This window comes from Lepisma saccharinum, chromosome 20 (genome assembly GCF_977018435.1).
Source record: "Lepisma saccharinum chromosome 20, izLepSacc3.1, whole genome shotgun sequence".
NCBI classification, from domain to species: Eukaryota; Metazoa; Arthropoda; class Insecta; order Zygentoma; family Lepismatidae; genus Lepisma; species Lepisma saccharinum.
The window spans coordinates 67,834,281-67,850,741 of record NC_139248.1 but is presented as its reverse complement, the minus strand read 5'-3'; the positions used below and the strand labels follow the sequence as shown (position 1 = coordinate 67,850,741).

Here is a 16,461-nt window from a genome sequence, read left to right as displayed (position 1 = left end):
CAACTGCCCCTCGACGCCCGCCTCCTAATCGCCGACACTGTTTATTAAATGTAAAAGTGAGACACACTGTAACTGTTTTTATAGCACCCTATTAGGTTATTATTTCGTTGTAGCCTTCAACAACGCTTGAAGTGGAAAATGTTAGCTGGAAGGATGTTTCGTTGGTCTGGTCCACCAGACGCCAAAAACTAAATTCTGGCCCTCCTAACCTAACAATTCCTAACCTACAATTTGGGCCTCCCCTATAGCGCAGTGGTACCGTCGTCGCCTTGTAATCAAGGCATACCATGTTCGCTACTCGGTGGAGGCACATAGTGGTTTGGATCCAACTTTCGACTGTAGGTCCAGTCCCGATTAGCCTTACCGTGCATAAAGCGGACTTAAAAACACTAACTCAATCAATCAAGCTATCAAAATCTAACCTACAATTTATCTTGGGTCTAATAATGCACATGTGGTTGGTTTAGGAGGACCTGGTTTAGAGCTCTTAGCATTTAGTTTTAGCGTTTGGTGACATCTGAGTGTGCCCCGCACCACATCTGATATGTGGCCGAGCTTTGGTGTTAGCTAGGAGGTGCATTGCGAAAATTTTGCTAGTGTGTGTGTGTCATTCCGCCTCTCCCGTGCCGCCCTCAGTGGCGAAGTGGTTATCGCAGGGCGCTACGATGCCAGGGGTCCCGGATCGAATCCCGACCTGTTTCGACCTGCCTTCATCAGTTTCGTCATATTATCGCTCATACTGATCGTTGCAATTAGCCCAAGGTAACGGAAAAGCGACGCTAAATACCGTATTTCATTGCGTATTCGTCGCATCTGTGCGTCAGATCACGAAACCAATGATATCGGCGAAGGATCTTCGGACACGGAAGATTACATTTTGTAACTGCGTACTTCGCAACACTAGTATACTTTCTCTAGTGCAGGGGTCGGCAAACTACGGGCCGCCACCTCCTTTTCTATGACCCGCGAGCTAAGAATGGATTTTTTCACATTTCCAAATTCTTAAAAATTTCGAAGTGGGATAAAATTTAATGATACGCGAAAATTATATGGAAGTAAAATTTCAGCGTTTATTGCAGTGTATGGGAACATTCCTACATTTGCCGATACGTATGGTGTCTATGGCTGGTTACGCGCTCTGACGGCCAACTTCGAGTTGAGGAATTGCGAGAAAGACTTCTTGCGGATCTTGATGCATGTGCAGAAGATATTTCCATATTTCAAAATCAATTTCACTGTACAATTGAGGGACTTCCACCTAACATTCAATTGGAAGTGATTAATCTGCAGTGTGATAACTAGGGAACGGAACTTTATGTGCTAAAAAAACTCATAAATGTGTGTCATAAATGTTGAAAATATGTGATAAATACCGGAAAATATCTGACAAAAAAAAAAAAAATTGGTAACTAAAACAAAATATTACATGCATTTTAAACACCTGAATTCAGTTTCTAAAAGCTTACCTCTTAGTGAGCTATTTTTTGGAAGAGTTGCAGTGGATCACAATAGTTTTTTTTCCAACTTCTCCATTGTAAATCTGCGACGATTATCTCTAAAAAGCATCTTATATTGCGAGAAAGATCGCTCCACGTCACAAGAAACAATTCTTGCATATTTGAAGCACGAAATGCCAGTAACGCTGAAGTTTTCCAAAGCTTCCTCTTCCTCTACTTCACCTTCCAAAACACGTGCAATTTGGCACAAAGTTTGAAAACCTTGGTTTTTTCCAAAAACATCTGTACATTTAGACATTAGCATTTGTGCGTTAGATCCAGTGGGGGTAATATTTTCCCCCAATAGGATCGTAGGCGAGGCACCACAAGTCTGCCAGCTCGCGTGTTCAAAGACAAAACAAACCTAACATACTTGATATGAAAAAGTTGGGGAGAATAAACATTTTTCCTTCGAGAATTTCGAGGTAGCTGAAGTCAATGAGCGATTTTATGTATTTAAAATGAAAATTTGCAAAATGTGTATTCACATACGGAAAACTGGAACATATGTGTTTTTATGTAAAATAAAATTTGCTGTGTTGACATATAAGGCTATGATCAGAATTTTGGCAAAACGGGGGTCTCTATCTTATCGCAGAAAAAAAAAACATTTATTTATTTCAAGTTCCGTTACCTAGTGATAACATGCAAAAAGGCAAATGTCATGAGAAGAATCTAACGGAATTCTATAAGCGTCTTCCAAGTGATGAATATGGTGAACTAACTATCTGTGCGAAAAGAGTTTTCCAAAGATGAAATATGTAAAATCTCAATACAGGTCAGCATTAACAGATGAACATTTGCAATCAATTTTGGTGATAGGGAGTACTAACTTTGACCCCCAATTTGATGAAATGTTGTCTCAAAAAAAGCAATTTCGTTTATGTCATTAGTAAAGCTGTGTTTCAAATAATAACTGTAGTCTACTGAGTATTTTTATTACCTTTGTGTAAACTTTTTTTTAAGGAGACCTACCTAAAATTTCCTCCAGTTTGCCTCTTGGCGCGCAGAGTGTGAAATATTTAATGTTTGGCCCTTTACAAAAAATTTTGCCGACCGCTGCTCTAGTGCAATATTTAGACCATGATGCACAAATGAATAAAAAATAACGTGATAGCTTTTTTCAGACCAGAGAAATGTTCACTAAACTGTCACGAAGAAATTGTTATATGTGCGTCGATATGGACTATTGAATTATAACATTCTTTGCATCCTAATTTTGCACAAAGGGCAGTTTACCTAGTATTAAGTGCCTTGAAAGTCCCAGTAATACCGGCACATTTTTTTCTTCTAAAGTTTCAGATTTGCCAAAAATATTGGCACAAGATCTGCGACTATTGTACGGTGAAATACGGTAACTGAAATAAAATAAAATCATTCCCCCGTCTAAAATCTTCTTTGCAGTTGGCACCACTTGCAAGTTGTCTTTTACGTTTGGGGCATGTGTATAGGAGAACACCTCTGCCACTTGTCGCTTGGGACTGTCGGAATATCGACGCAAAGATAAGTTGTTGGTTGGCTGAAGAAGCGTTTCGTTATTCTCCCAGCGTCGTCCGTCAACCGCTCTCCCACCACCCAAGGCTGCGGGATTGGAAGGGCAAAGGTTAACTGGGACGCCCAGGGACGAATTCCAAAGATTACGGGGACGTCAAGTTTGTCCTCCAGGAAGAAGGCTTGTACACGGATGACGACGGAGGGAATTTGTCTGGAACTGGCCGTTTAAGGCGACTCTATGCCACGTCGTTCAGAACTGGGCGAATTAAATGTTTGTTTGTATTTGGGTCTGCGTTAAATAACGATACATTGTTTAACATGGTTCGGTAAATTACCCCCCCTCAAAAGGAAAACGTAACAGTTACCGTTATTTTGCTTCCATAAGTAACGCTTTACAAAAGCCGTTACTATGCATCCATAAGTAACGCTTTACAATAGCCGTTACTATGCTTCCAGAAGTAACGCTTTACAATAGCCGTTGCTATGCGTCCAGAAGTAACGCTTTACAATAGCCGTTGCTATGCGTCCAGAAGTAACGCTTTACAATAGCCGTTGCTATGCGTCCAGAAGTAACGCTTTACAATAGTCGTTGCTGTGCGTCCAGAAGTAACGCTTTACAATAGTCGTTGCTGTGCGTCCAGAAGTAACGCTTTACAATAGTCGTTGCTATGCGTCCAGAAGTAACGCTTTACAATAGTCGTTGCTATGCGTCCAGAAGTAACGCTTTACAATAGTCGTTGCTATGCGTCCAGAAGTAACGCTTTACAATAGTCGTTGCTATGCGTCCAGAAGTAACGCTTTACAATAGTCGTTGCTATGCGTCCAGAAGTAACGCTTTACAATAGTCGTTGCTATGCGTCCAGAAGTAACGCTTTACAATAGCCGTTGCTATGCGTCCAGAAGTAACGCTTTACAATAGCCGTTGCTATGCGTCCAGAAGTAACGCTTTACAATAGCCGTTGCTATGCGTCCAGAAGTAACGCTTTACAATAGCCGTTGCTATGCGTCCAGAAGTAACGCTTTACAATAGCCGTTGCTATGCGTCCAGAAGTAACGCTTTACAATAGCCGTTGCTATGCGTCCAGAAGTAACGCTTTACAATAGCCGTTGCTATGCGTCCAGAAGTAACGCTTTACAGTAGATTTACTATGCATCCAGAAGTAACGCTTTACAGTAGATTTACGATGCATCTAGAAGTAACGCTTTACAGTAGATTTACGATGCATCCAGAAGTAACGCTTTACAGTTGCCGTTACTGAACATCCAGAAGTAACGCCTTACAGTTGCCGTTACTGAACATCCAGAAGTAACGCCTTACAGTTTCCGTTACTATGCATGCAGAAGTAACGCCTTACAGTTTCCGTTACTATGCATGCAGAAGTAACACGTTACAATTGCCGTTTATATGCAAGCTTCTATTACCCAAAATCTTCCTCTATCGTCAGCGAGAATCGTCCAGTTTTCGGGAGAGCGACGATCAAGTTGGTTTTGCAGGGGTTGTAGGGTTGTCGAAACTTATTTTCATCGAGCAATTTACAAAGGGACATATTTTAATCCAGTAAAGATATGGGCCCTTGGACAATATTGATAAAAACAATCACGTACTCATATTTAACTGTTTAGGACACGTTCTCCATTTCGTATAAATATAAGCGCTGTGTACCAGCTCATGTATGGAGCACATACTCCCCCCAGTGAGTGTGTGGTCAGTTTTATAAATGACCTGATCCCCTACGTACAAAACTTTCTGGCGTTGCCCATGGATAAGGAAGACTGCGAAATATGCTACTGAAATCTGGATGAGTGCTTCCTAAATTTTTAAACGTGGCTGATATATACATAGAAAGATATACAATCTGAAACTTTTGATTAGAGAAGAGTTACACTCTTCATCTGTTGTTTCATATCTTAGAAATAAATTACCTTTTTCTCAACGTCGAATATGTTAACTAACTTTATCTGGACTGAAACAAAACAAAAACACTTTGCGTATTGAGTAACGTGATTAGCAACTGAAGAACAAGATTGGCAGTAGAACAAATTTAAAAGACAAAATCCTATCTCAATGCTAATTTCCAGACTGTTTTCAGGATATTTCCGAAAGAACCACCACACGAGTAACTTTGCGGGGCGGGGCAAGGGAGGTACTCGCTTCCCCATTAATTTTCACGTATATTAAAATGTACGCCAGGGTATTTTTGTTATAGTTTTAGTCCTCATTGGAACGCCACTTTACTTGAAAGAAAGTTCCAAAAGATCAGTTTCCGTCTGACAACCATACACGTGGAGCCCAGTATATCCTCCCCTCAAACCTTTCCCACCAATAGCGTCCGTTTTAGGAAGTGGCAGATCTTGTCAAGTCCACGTGGAGTAAATGAGACGTTGCCAATTCAGTTTCTTTAGAGGTTTCTTAATGCGAGGTTCCGTTATCTTTGCTCTGTTGTGTTATTGTATTGTGCTATTATATATATATATATATATATATATATATATATATATATATATATGGGGTCTGTCCTTAAAGTAGTAGGACTGAGTGAATTAAAAAAAAATATTGACAGAAATAATACATACGCGTAATATTCTTCGAAATATGATCCTCCTGCATCAACACACCGCTGCCAGCGGGATTTCCAGTTTGTATTCGCTTCCTGGAAGGCGGAAACTGGAATGCTGTTCAGCTCCCTCGTCACGGCCTGTTGTAATGCTTCCACCGAGCCGTGATGATGTCCTTTCAGGGTGGTTTTGAGGCGGGAGAAGAGGAAAAAGTCTGGTGGGGCAATGTCGGGACTGTAGGGTGGCTGAGGCAAAGTTGCAACGTTGTGTTGGGCCAGATACGCCGCCACTCGGAAGGCTGTGTGGCTCGGCGCGCATTGTCATGATGCAGTCGCCAGGAGTTGGCGATGGCTGGACGGACGCGGACGATGCGTTTCCTCAGCCGTTCCAGGACCTCGAGATAAAAATCTTCATTGACAGTCTGTCCGTGGGGAACAAATTCCCTGTGGATCACTCCTTGTGAATCGAAAAATCAAATGAGCATGCTTTTCACTTTTGACTTCGTCATGCGCGCCTTTTTGGGGCGTGGGTAATTTCGGGTGTGCCATTCCGCGCTTTGACGTTTGGTCGCAGGGTCATACTCAAACGTCCACGTCTCGTCCCCAGTTACTACATTGTCTAAAAAGTTTGGATTTTCACTCACTTCTTCGAGAAGGTCCTGGCAGATCCGTTTGCGAATGTCCTTTTGCTCGCCTGTCAGCACTCGCGGCACCAACTTTGCGCAAATTTTCCTCATTTGCAAATTTTCGTGCACAATTTTATGAACTTGGGTTTTAGCAATGCCAAGTTCATCGGCAATCATGCGAACAGTTATTCTTCGGTCACTGTCCAGCAAATTCTTCACTCTTGCAACATTTTCCTCAGTTTTGGAGCTCGAAGGTCGTCCTGACCGTGCGGCGTCTTCAACTTCCTCTCTCCCCTCCCGAAACAGCTTGTGCCACTCAAAAACACTCGATCTTCCAATGGCGTTATCACCGTAAGCCGTCTTGATCATTTCATGGGTCTCTTGACCAGTTTTACCGAGCTTCACGCAAAATTTGATGGCGTAACGCTGATCCAAAAGTTCGGCCATGACGCAGCGTGACGAGGGGCACTCGCAGAGGCTACGATGACGAGCGATCTTCACTTTGCTATGGCTGGCAGCCGACTGGAGCAGACCCTATATATATATATATATATATATATATATATATATATATATAATACAGTCCGTCCAGTAGGAAAGGTGACTGATTTCTTTGCCACGGAACCACCAGTGCCATCTATTGATAAGTATATGTACTATGTAGCGACACATTTTAATTGTTCAAACTGTTTACGGTATTGAGGCATTGAGCCGTAAGAACGTGTTTAAGTGGTATGCAAGGTTTCGTGATGGTCCAGGCTCTCCAAAACCGAAGGAAGTGCGCATGCAGAAGAGCCGAATCAAAATCCTGCTCACGGTTTTCGTCGATTCCAAAGGCATCATCCACAAGGAATTCACTCCAGACGGTCACACTGTGAACACTGAGTATTACGTGGGTATTTTGCATCGTCTATTGGCCAGGATTCGTCGAGTTAGGACTGAATATCGGGAACAGGGCTCATGGTCTCTGTTGCACGACAGTGCACCCGTGAACAAGAGCAGGTTGGTATCCCAGTTTTTGGCCAAAATAGGGATAGTGGAGCTCAATCACCCCCCATATTCTCCAGATTTAGCTTCATGCGACTTCTGGCTATTTCCAAAACTGAAATTGGCGTTCAAAGGAAGGCGTTTCGACACCATTCCAGCCATCCAAAAGGCTTCAACCGCGATTTTGGAGGCAATTCCGAAACAGGAATTCACAAAGTTCTACAACCGCTTCAGTGCATGTATTGACTCACGAGGTATAAACGTTATTGTAAACTACCAGTCCACACCCTCTTGTCTTTCTTTTCTCATTAGTCACCTTTCCCACTGGACGGACTATGTATGCACACACACACACACACACACACACACACACACACACACACACACACACACACACACACACACACACACACACACACATACAATCGGAAGATCTTGGGAATATGAATGAACAAGTGAATGTCTAAACACTGCAGGTGAAAGCGACAAAAGCGCTTCTCACAAAAATAGACGCTGTCTCGAAACCAGGTACGCGCCCGATCGGCTTCCTCTCGAGCTGTGTCAAAGATACCGAACTGGCGTTCTACTGAAGACTTCAACTATACCATCCTGGAACACGAAGTTCTGTTCTGCCCGTAACTCCTTTTACCATCCCAAGTTACGCCGCCGGTAACCACAGTATATCTATTTCATACTTTCCATTTCTTCTCTTACTGTTTTAACTTCCACGACCATCGAGGCTTCCAGTACCGAAACAAGTAGTCTAAAGGGGGCCATAAACTTGCACTTTTTTCTATACGTTCATTTGTCTTATTTTGCGTCACTATTCTGCTTCATAAGGCGAGTCGCGGATATGTGATGATCAGATGAAATTGATGAAGAGAAAATCTCAAAGGAGCACTCGTGGCCGGACTAGGACTCGATCCTGGAACCTTAGTTGACGAGATCCTTTACGTGTATCACCTCATCAATTGCATGAAATCTGTAAAGTTAAGAATAGTTGCACTTGAGTAAAATATGAACAGACAGCGTCATGAAGCGTAATTTGGCATCTTTTAAAACACATTCCTACACATAAGCTTCCCCGATGGTGCAGTAGTAGCGTCGTCGCCTTGTAACCAAGGGGTCCCGGATCCGATTCCCGGTGGAGGCTCATAGTGGTTCGAATCCCACTTTAAACTGTAGGTCCAGTCCCAATTAGCATTTCTGTGCACAAAGTGGACTTAAAACAATAATTCAATCAATCACATTCCTACACACGAACACAGTGTCATATCTATTTCATACAAACAACTGAGTCACAGAAAATGTCTGTTGAAATCTGGCTTCGCTTCTAAAAACTGTTAGCCAACTTCTTTTCCGTAAACAAAAGAAAAAAAACATCGTAATAGTTGATTCATTTATTTTACTTCGCTTTTCTTCCATTTTTGGCTAATCGCAACGATTAATTGATTTATTTGCTTCATTTTACTTCGCTTTTGTGTCACTTTTGGCTAATTTGCGATTGGATTGATTTGGTGTTTTAGTTAAAGTCCACTTTATGCACAGTAAGGCTAATCGGGACTGGACCTACAGTTTAAAGTGGGATCCGAACCACTATGAGCCTCCACCGGGAATCGAATCCGGGACCCCTTGACTACAAGGCGACGACGCTACCACTGCGCCATCGAGGAGGGGATAATTTGCGAAGATGGGGATGAGTGATGATATGATGATATTGATGGACACTCACAAACATCCATGCCCAGGCCGGGATTCCAATCCGGGACCCCTGGCGTCGTAGCGCTCTGTGCACACTACCTGCGCGATTAGGTTGCGCACGACACTCGGTTCTGCGCAGGTTATTTTCCTTGTGGTCCCACCGTTGCACCACATCCAATGTTTTCCTTGTCCACTTTGACCACACGAATCTTTCTCCATCCACCCTGTTTGCTATTTGCTCTCCATTCACTGAGGAAACGCGACACCAGCCTCACCTCTCCTCGCCCGTCGTGGCCGTGATCAATCCCGGCTGATGTTTGCCAGCCAAGAGACTGGAAGGGCAATTTTGTCCCTGTCGTTCAAATCGGGCATCGTGCTCGCCTCGTGGGATTAAATTTGACTTTTCCCCCGGCGCTTTGACTTGCAAATGGACGATCAGTGGTCTCAACCAAGATTTTACGCCCCTTCCTCGTGTATATTATACGTAAAACCACTCGAAGTCGTTTTCTGGTACTTCATCCTACACTCTCAAGTTAACGAGGGCCAGCCTCCGTGGATGAGTGGTTAGAGCAGCGTAGCTGGAATTGGTATCCAGGGGAGGCTCACAGGTTATCAGACAAAGTCCATTTTTCAAACGTTTAACAGTGTTACATGAAGGTAAATTATGTGCGTGTGTGTCTAGGTAGTCATAAAGTTACATAAAATTTAGAAATATACAAAAACTTCGCTTGAAGTGTTAATTGACTGCTATTGAAATCATCCCTTACTGCACAATCCATACTACTTTTGATGATACAGATATTTATAATCACACAAAAATGTACAATATTCAATAGTCAAGAGTAGTATAAAATACAATATTATAAGCACAAAAATTGTAGAAAAGAAGAGCTCCTATGATTGAGAGCATATCACACTTGAAGAAATAGGGAATATGAGCATCTTGGAGCATATCACACTTGAAGAAATAGGGAATATGAGCATCTTGGCATAGTTTTAAGTGTAGAAATGAAGAACCCCCTCAGACAGATTTGCCTACACTCAAAACAATGTCAAGAGGGGCTTATGCCCCAATCGGCCATGTGTGTACACTTGAAGAAATAGGGAATATGAGCATCTTGGCATAGTTTTAAGTGTAGAAATGAAGAACCCCCTCAGACAGATTTGCCTACACTCAAAACAATGTCAAGAGGGGCTTATGCCCCAATCGGCCATGTGTGTACATATTTAAATCCCAAGAATTCTGAATTCTAGTGTGGAAAATGAAGAACTCCTCTTAGACAGATTTGCCCATGTGTGTAAAAGCTACATCTCTTAGTTTGTTGTCCATAAACTTGTCAAAAATATGCCCCTCTTGATATTATTTTGACTATACTTAAAACTAGGGCAAAAATGCTTATATTCTCATCCTCTACAACTTACAAATCAATACAATAGGACAAGAGCAGACATGCAAATTGGTTTCATGTTCTTTCTAATCTTTGATCAATTTCATGTCCCGGCCAGCAATAAATCATGCATGCTTGGGAGATTTTATATGCTTGCATGCATGAGATAAAATCTACACTGTGCCCTTTCAGGGAAAATTCTCTATACATGCCATCATGCTATTGACTCCAATTCACTGGAAGAGCATAAAACTTCACTTTGCATGCCTGAACCCAATTCAGGTTTTGCCTTGCCCTGATAATATATACACGAGTGAGATATAGAGAATATTCATTGCACATTTCAAAGTCCAACTTTGAATTGTATTTAGCTGATATAGAGCTCAATAACTCCTGGGTTCTGATGCTCAATAGAATGTGGACATAGTCCCATGGCTTATTGCCTTGTAAACAAGAGCTCTGGGTTCTGAGACCCAGTAGAGTGTGGTGCATATCCCCATGGCTTTTATTGCCTTGTAATCAAGAGGCTTCTGGGTTTAAGTCCTAATAAAATGTGAGGCCTCCCTTGATGGCAAAGTGTTAATATTGTTGCCTTGTAAACAAGAGCTCTGGGTTTGAAATCTGGTAAAATGTGAGGCCTCCCCTGATGGCAAAGTGTTAATATTGCTGCCTTGTATACAAGAGCTCTGGATTTGAATCCTGGTAAAATGTGTAAGATTGAAATACATGTGGCAAAATAATATGTCCACACGTGAGATTTTGAGAATAATCACGGCTAGTTGATATACAACTGATAGCTCCCAGATCTGAAACCTGGTAAAGTGTGTTGTATAACAGCATAATAGAGCAAAATTATTTTATATTGGGGATCACCAGAGCCTAGTTATTGCTGTTGTTTGGGTATAAAACCACCAGCTCAGCCACTAACTGCTGTTATAATTGTTTTGGCATATTGTCCATAGTTCTGTTTTTTTGGACCAGGAAATTTTATATAAATAAACAATAAAAATGCCAAATCAAAAATATTGCAATCAATGCAAAAAAATATATCTAGTTCTAATTGGTCTAGGCACCGGTTTAATTGTGCCCGTAAGAAATGCAGAAAAACCACAAAAATGTGTCCAAGATGCCATAAAATATTAAGCAAGGCATATTACAAAAAGCATAAGTGTAATTCTTATGTACAGTCATCAATATTGCCCCCACAACCATCTACATCTGGTCTGAAAAGGAAGCATGAAACACCTGTTAATGCTAGACCAGCAAAGCAGCCACGCTATGAACCCATCCATAGCAGTTTTAATGGCCAACTTAGGGATCACCGGTTTATATCAGAGCCAAGATGTGGTATTAAGAATTTTTTGAACAGTATAAATCCTGATGTGCAGGCAATTCTAAATGCACAAAATGGCTCTTATAAGCTGTCTCTCAAATTGTTTACACAATATAAGAAGCCAAATGGCACAAAATTTACACAGCCCCACATAACAGAAACTGTACCTGTATATTCAAATGCAAATTCAGACAAAATAATAAACAGTTTGATAGATCAATTGAATATTAAACACTCTGAATTTGCTGGAAAAGAGTCTGGATGGAGCCTATGCGGATCTCCACACAAGCTCTATGTTAATATTTCTGAATTCAGCCCATTACAAGGATCTACATATCTGCCATTACCTGCCAATATTAAAAACAAAAGAGCCGTGGTTAACATAGAAAATAATGATGAGAAATGCTTTTTGTGGTGTATTTTAGCTGCTTTGTTTCCAGTTTCAAGAAATCCTCAGAGAATAAGTTATTATAAACAATATGAACAGAATTTTGATGAAGCAATGGAGGGTTTAGAATATCCAATGTCTGTTCAGAATATTGATAAATTTGAAAAAAAGGCTCGGGATATCAACGGTAAACAATTATCTATTAATGTATTTATTTGTTCCACTGGCCGTGGCAATTGCTTGATAGCACCTCTTAGAATCAGTATATTTGATGATGATTCTGCTGTTCCGATTGATCTGCTCTTAATTGAAGGGTATGACACACACCATTACACTCTGATACACAGTCTTGAAGCTTTAGTCACAAAACAACAAGGCAAATCCAATAGAATATTCAAGTTGTGCAGAAGATGTTTAACTGTATTTGATGGTCAAAAAATAATAAATGGGGTTCGGGAAGTGAATGCAGAAATTGCTAAAAACAAGTTAATTGAGCATCTGAAATACTGTGGCAACCATAAACCTGTTCATATGCTTATGCCTAACCCAAATGAAAATGCCAAATTCAAAAAATTTGAAGCCTTGTTGGAACACCCAGCATATATAATCTGTGATTTTGAATCAAATCTCAAACACACAGAAACAAACATACAGAATGTAGCCCAGATCCTGATGAACCTTCAATTACACCATACCAGCTACATGAACCTTCCAGTTTTTATTATGTGATTGTACAGGATGGTGTTGTTAGTAAAAAATATTTATACACGGGAGCAGATGCCATCAAAGAATTTGCACATAGAATAGAAAATGAGGGCCATAACATAGCATCTAATATCTTATTAAAATCAAAACCCATGTTGCCTTTAACAGAGAAACAGATTGAAGATTTCAACAATGCAGAAAAATGCCCGGTATGTGATTCTGAATTTTCAGATACAAATATCAAGGTGCATCACCATTCTCATACAGATGGTAAATTCTTAATGGCCCTGTGTAATAGCTGTAATATTAAGATCCAGAGACCAAAATTTGTCCCCATATTTTGCCATGGTGCATCCAATTATGATTTCCATCATCTGATCAGGTACGAGGGGTTTGACATGCAGAATTTAAATATTTTAGCAGAAAATAATGAAAAATATATATCTATTAGCAAAATAATTAAAGTTAATGGTGTTCCTATTCACTTAAGATTTCTTGATTCATACAGAATTTTATCGGCTAGCCTGGCTACACTGGCCAATCAATTATCTGATGATCAATTCAAAATCACATGTGCTTTGTTTCCAAATCAGGACCTGAAATTAATTAGGCGGAAGGGTGTATATCCATATGATTATGTTACAGATTTTTCTAAATTTGATGAGTGTTCTCTGCCACCACAACAAGAGTTTTACAGCAAAATCAGAGCATCTGGAATCACAGATGAAGATTATCACCATGCCCAGTTGATGTGGAACAATTTAAAATGCCAGACATTTGGTGATTATCACAAGGCATATTTAAAACTTGATGTGACCCTCTTAGCTGATATACTGCAGGCATTCAGAAAATCTTCCATGAAAAATTATAAACTAGATCCAATTTATTTTTACAGTGCCCCAGGTCTAGCATGGTCTGCAATGTTTTTAAACACTAAAATGCAATTGGATCTGATCCAAGATCAGGATATGTATCTGTTTATGGAGCAATGTATAAGAGGGGGCATGGTGCAATGCTCTCAGAGATATGCCAGGGCAAATAACAAATATATATTCCTGATTATGATCCAGAATTGCCATCAAATTATATACTTTATGTGGATGCAAATAGCTTGTATGGTTATGCCATGATGCAAAAACTGCCATATGCAGGGCTTGACTGGGTTGAAGATTTCAATATTGAAGATCTTAAGGATTTTGATGACAGTAACTATGGCCTGTTCTTAGAGGTTGATCTGACAATTCCTGATAATTTACACAACACATTTTCTGATCTGCCCCCAATTCCTGAGGTTAAGTGCTCACCTGGCTCTAAACAGAAGAAATTGATGATGACTCTGGAGCCAAAACAGGGTTATGTCATATATTACAAAAACCTCCAGTTCCTGATGCATCATGGTGTTCAAGTGACCAAAGTTGGAAAAGTTTTTAGGTTCAGGCACTCAAGATGGTTGAAGCCATATATTGATACAAACACAGAGCTTCGAACATCTGCAATGAGCCAATTTGATAAGACCTTGTTTAAATTGATGGTCAATTCAGTGTATGGCAAAACAATAGAAAATGTCAGAAAATATACTGATGTTAAAATAATTACTGACCCCAGCCGGAGCAAAAAATTGATAGCAAAGCCTAATTTCAATTACAGAAGAATTTATGATGAAAATATGGCACTTTTTAATATGAAAAAACAAAGATTAAGTTCGATAAGCCTATTTATGTAGGGGCTGTGATATTGGAATTGGCCAAATTACATATGTTAAAATTGTATTATAATGTGTTGAAACATTTTTATGGTGATTGTGAAAAATTAATGTACATGGACACAGATAGTTTTGTTCTTGATATTCAAACAGAAGATGTTTATCAAGATATATCCCAGCCTGAATTGTTTAAATATTTTGATACCAGTGAACATTCAAAAATTCAACACCACAACAAAAAGGTGCCTGGCAAGTTAAAAGATGAGACACTTGGTGATGTAATTGTGGCATTTGCTGGGTTAAGGGCCAAGATGTACAGCTTTGAAACATGTAGTGGGGTTGTTGCCAAAAAAGCCAAGGGCATTGGCAGAGTGACTGTGGACAAAGAGCTTGAATTTGAAGATTACAAAAATTGCCTCAAATCATGTAGCACAATCAGAACATCAGAAAATAGAATTCAGAGAGTGGATCACTTGTTGACTACAAATATTGTAAGAAAAGTGGCTCTGGACCCACATGATGATAACAGATGTATTTTGTCATGTGGCATACATACTCTACCATGGGGTCATTGTGATTTGAAAAATGGTAATCAATGCCCAATTACAGAGCATGATTTGAAATAAATAAACATGCCTATGAACTTATTTGGGTTCAAAAAACAGGCTATTATGGACCTGCCAACACCACAAGCCTCTTCTGATATAATATCTAAACTAAGTGCTTTGTTAATTATTCATCTGAACAGCATACTTACAGATGTTGATGATGAAACAGGTAAAACATTGTACATATTTAACAATAATTTAAATCATTACCAATTACCTGTAGGTGGACAATTACAATTTATTACAACCCCTGAGGGTGATGTCAAGATTTCAGTAGGGAGAAATATTTATAGAATTAAGCACTCAAACATGATTTCTGGCACTGTTTATACTGTTTCTGCTGGTGACTGCTTATATATTGAGGTCCCTGGATCCTATGACAAGCTTATACCGTTTTTTATAGAATTAAGAATTAGATATTCAATAATAAATAACCACTAAAACAAAATGCCTAATGATATATTTGGCCATACAAGGCATGAAGATCACAGTGATGAGACTCTGATGCTTGATGTCAGAGTCAAAAAATTAAGAAGTGATTTACAAGCTTTACAAACCACACTGAATGCCAGTCTTCAACTAGAAATTACAAATTTGCAATCACAATGCATGGACCCTCTTCTTAAAATTGATTCTGAACTCAAATTATTGCTTCAAAAATATACTGATTTGGCCACATTGGATAATTTTCAAAGTTTAGAAGAAGCTGTAGCAGCTCTTCAAGCCAAATTTAAGACCCAGGCTAACAACTCTAAGCAATTGAAACAACAATTAGAAGAACAGATTAATAATGTCCAGGCACAGCTCCAAACAATTGTCAAAAGCATAAAATCACAAGAAGATTTTGATCTAGTGATTTCCACTCTAAAAGAACAGATTCAATCACTGGAGATACCTAATCTGGACCCTCTGAACAATGCCATAGCCGAGGTTCAAGAAAAAATTGAGACACTTGAAAATTTTATGAACAACTTGCCATCTTCTGATGCTTTGAGTGCAATAACTTTGAGTGTTGCAAACATGAAGCTGCAACTTGAAACATATGAAGATTTTGGAAAAAATCAAAGTACCATAACCCATCTTGAGGGTACAATAGCAGCAGTGCAAAGTGATTTGACAAATGTACAAGAAACTCTAGAATCCCGATTGCCTGGGATTGTAGATACCCTTGTCAGTGTCCAGCAACAAATCACAAAGCTTGAAAACCTCAAGACTGAATCTGAGCTATCTCATTTTCATCACTTGATCGATGATATCCAAACAAAGCTTGAAATTTTACAACAATCAACACCCACTCAGGCAGATATAGCCCTGCTTCAAGATGCTATGCGTGGTGTGGTTGATGCTTCTGAATTAAATTATGTGAAATTGGCACTTGAATCTTTGCAAAATACTGTATCAAATCTGCCTACATCACAGGAACTTAAAAATATAAAGAGGGCACTGAATCGCATATTGAAATCAGAAGATATCAAGAA

General features: G+C 39.8%; 1 protein-coding gene and 1 pseudogene across 1 annotated transcript in view; one reads left to right on the top strand and one right to left on the bottom strand.

Annotated features, from left to right (window-relative positions):
* LOC146003312 (putative G-protein coupled receptor CG31760) overlaps positions 1–16,461 on the top strand; it is an 822,492-nt gene that overhangs the window by 14,514 nt on the left and 791,517 nt on the right. The gene's annotated exons all lie outside the window — the stretch shown is intronic.
* LOC146003504 (protein GVQW3 pseudogene) lies at positions 6,019–6,618 on the bottom strand (annotated as a pseudogene).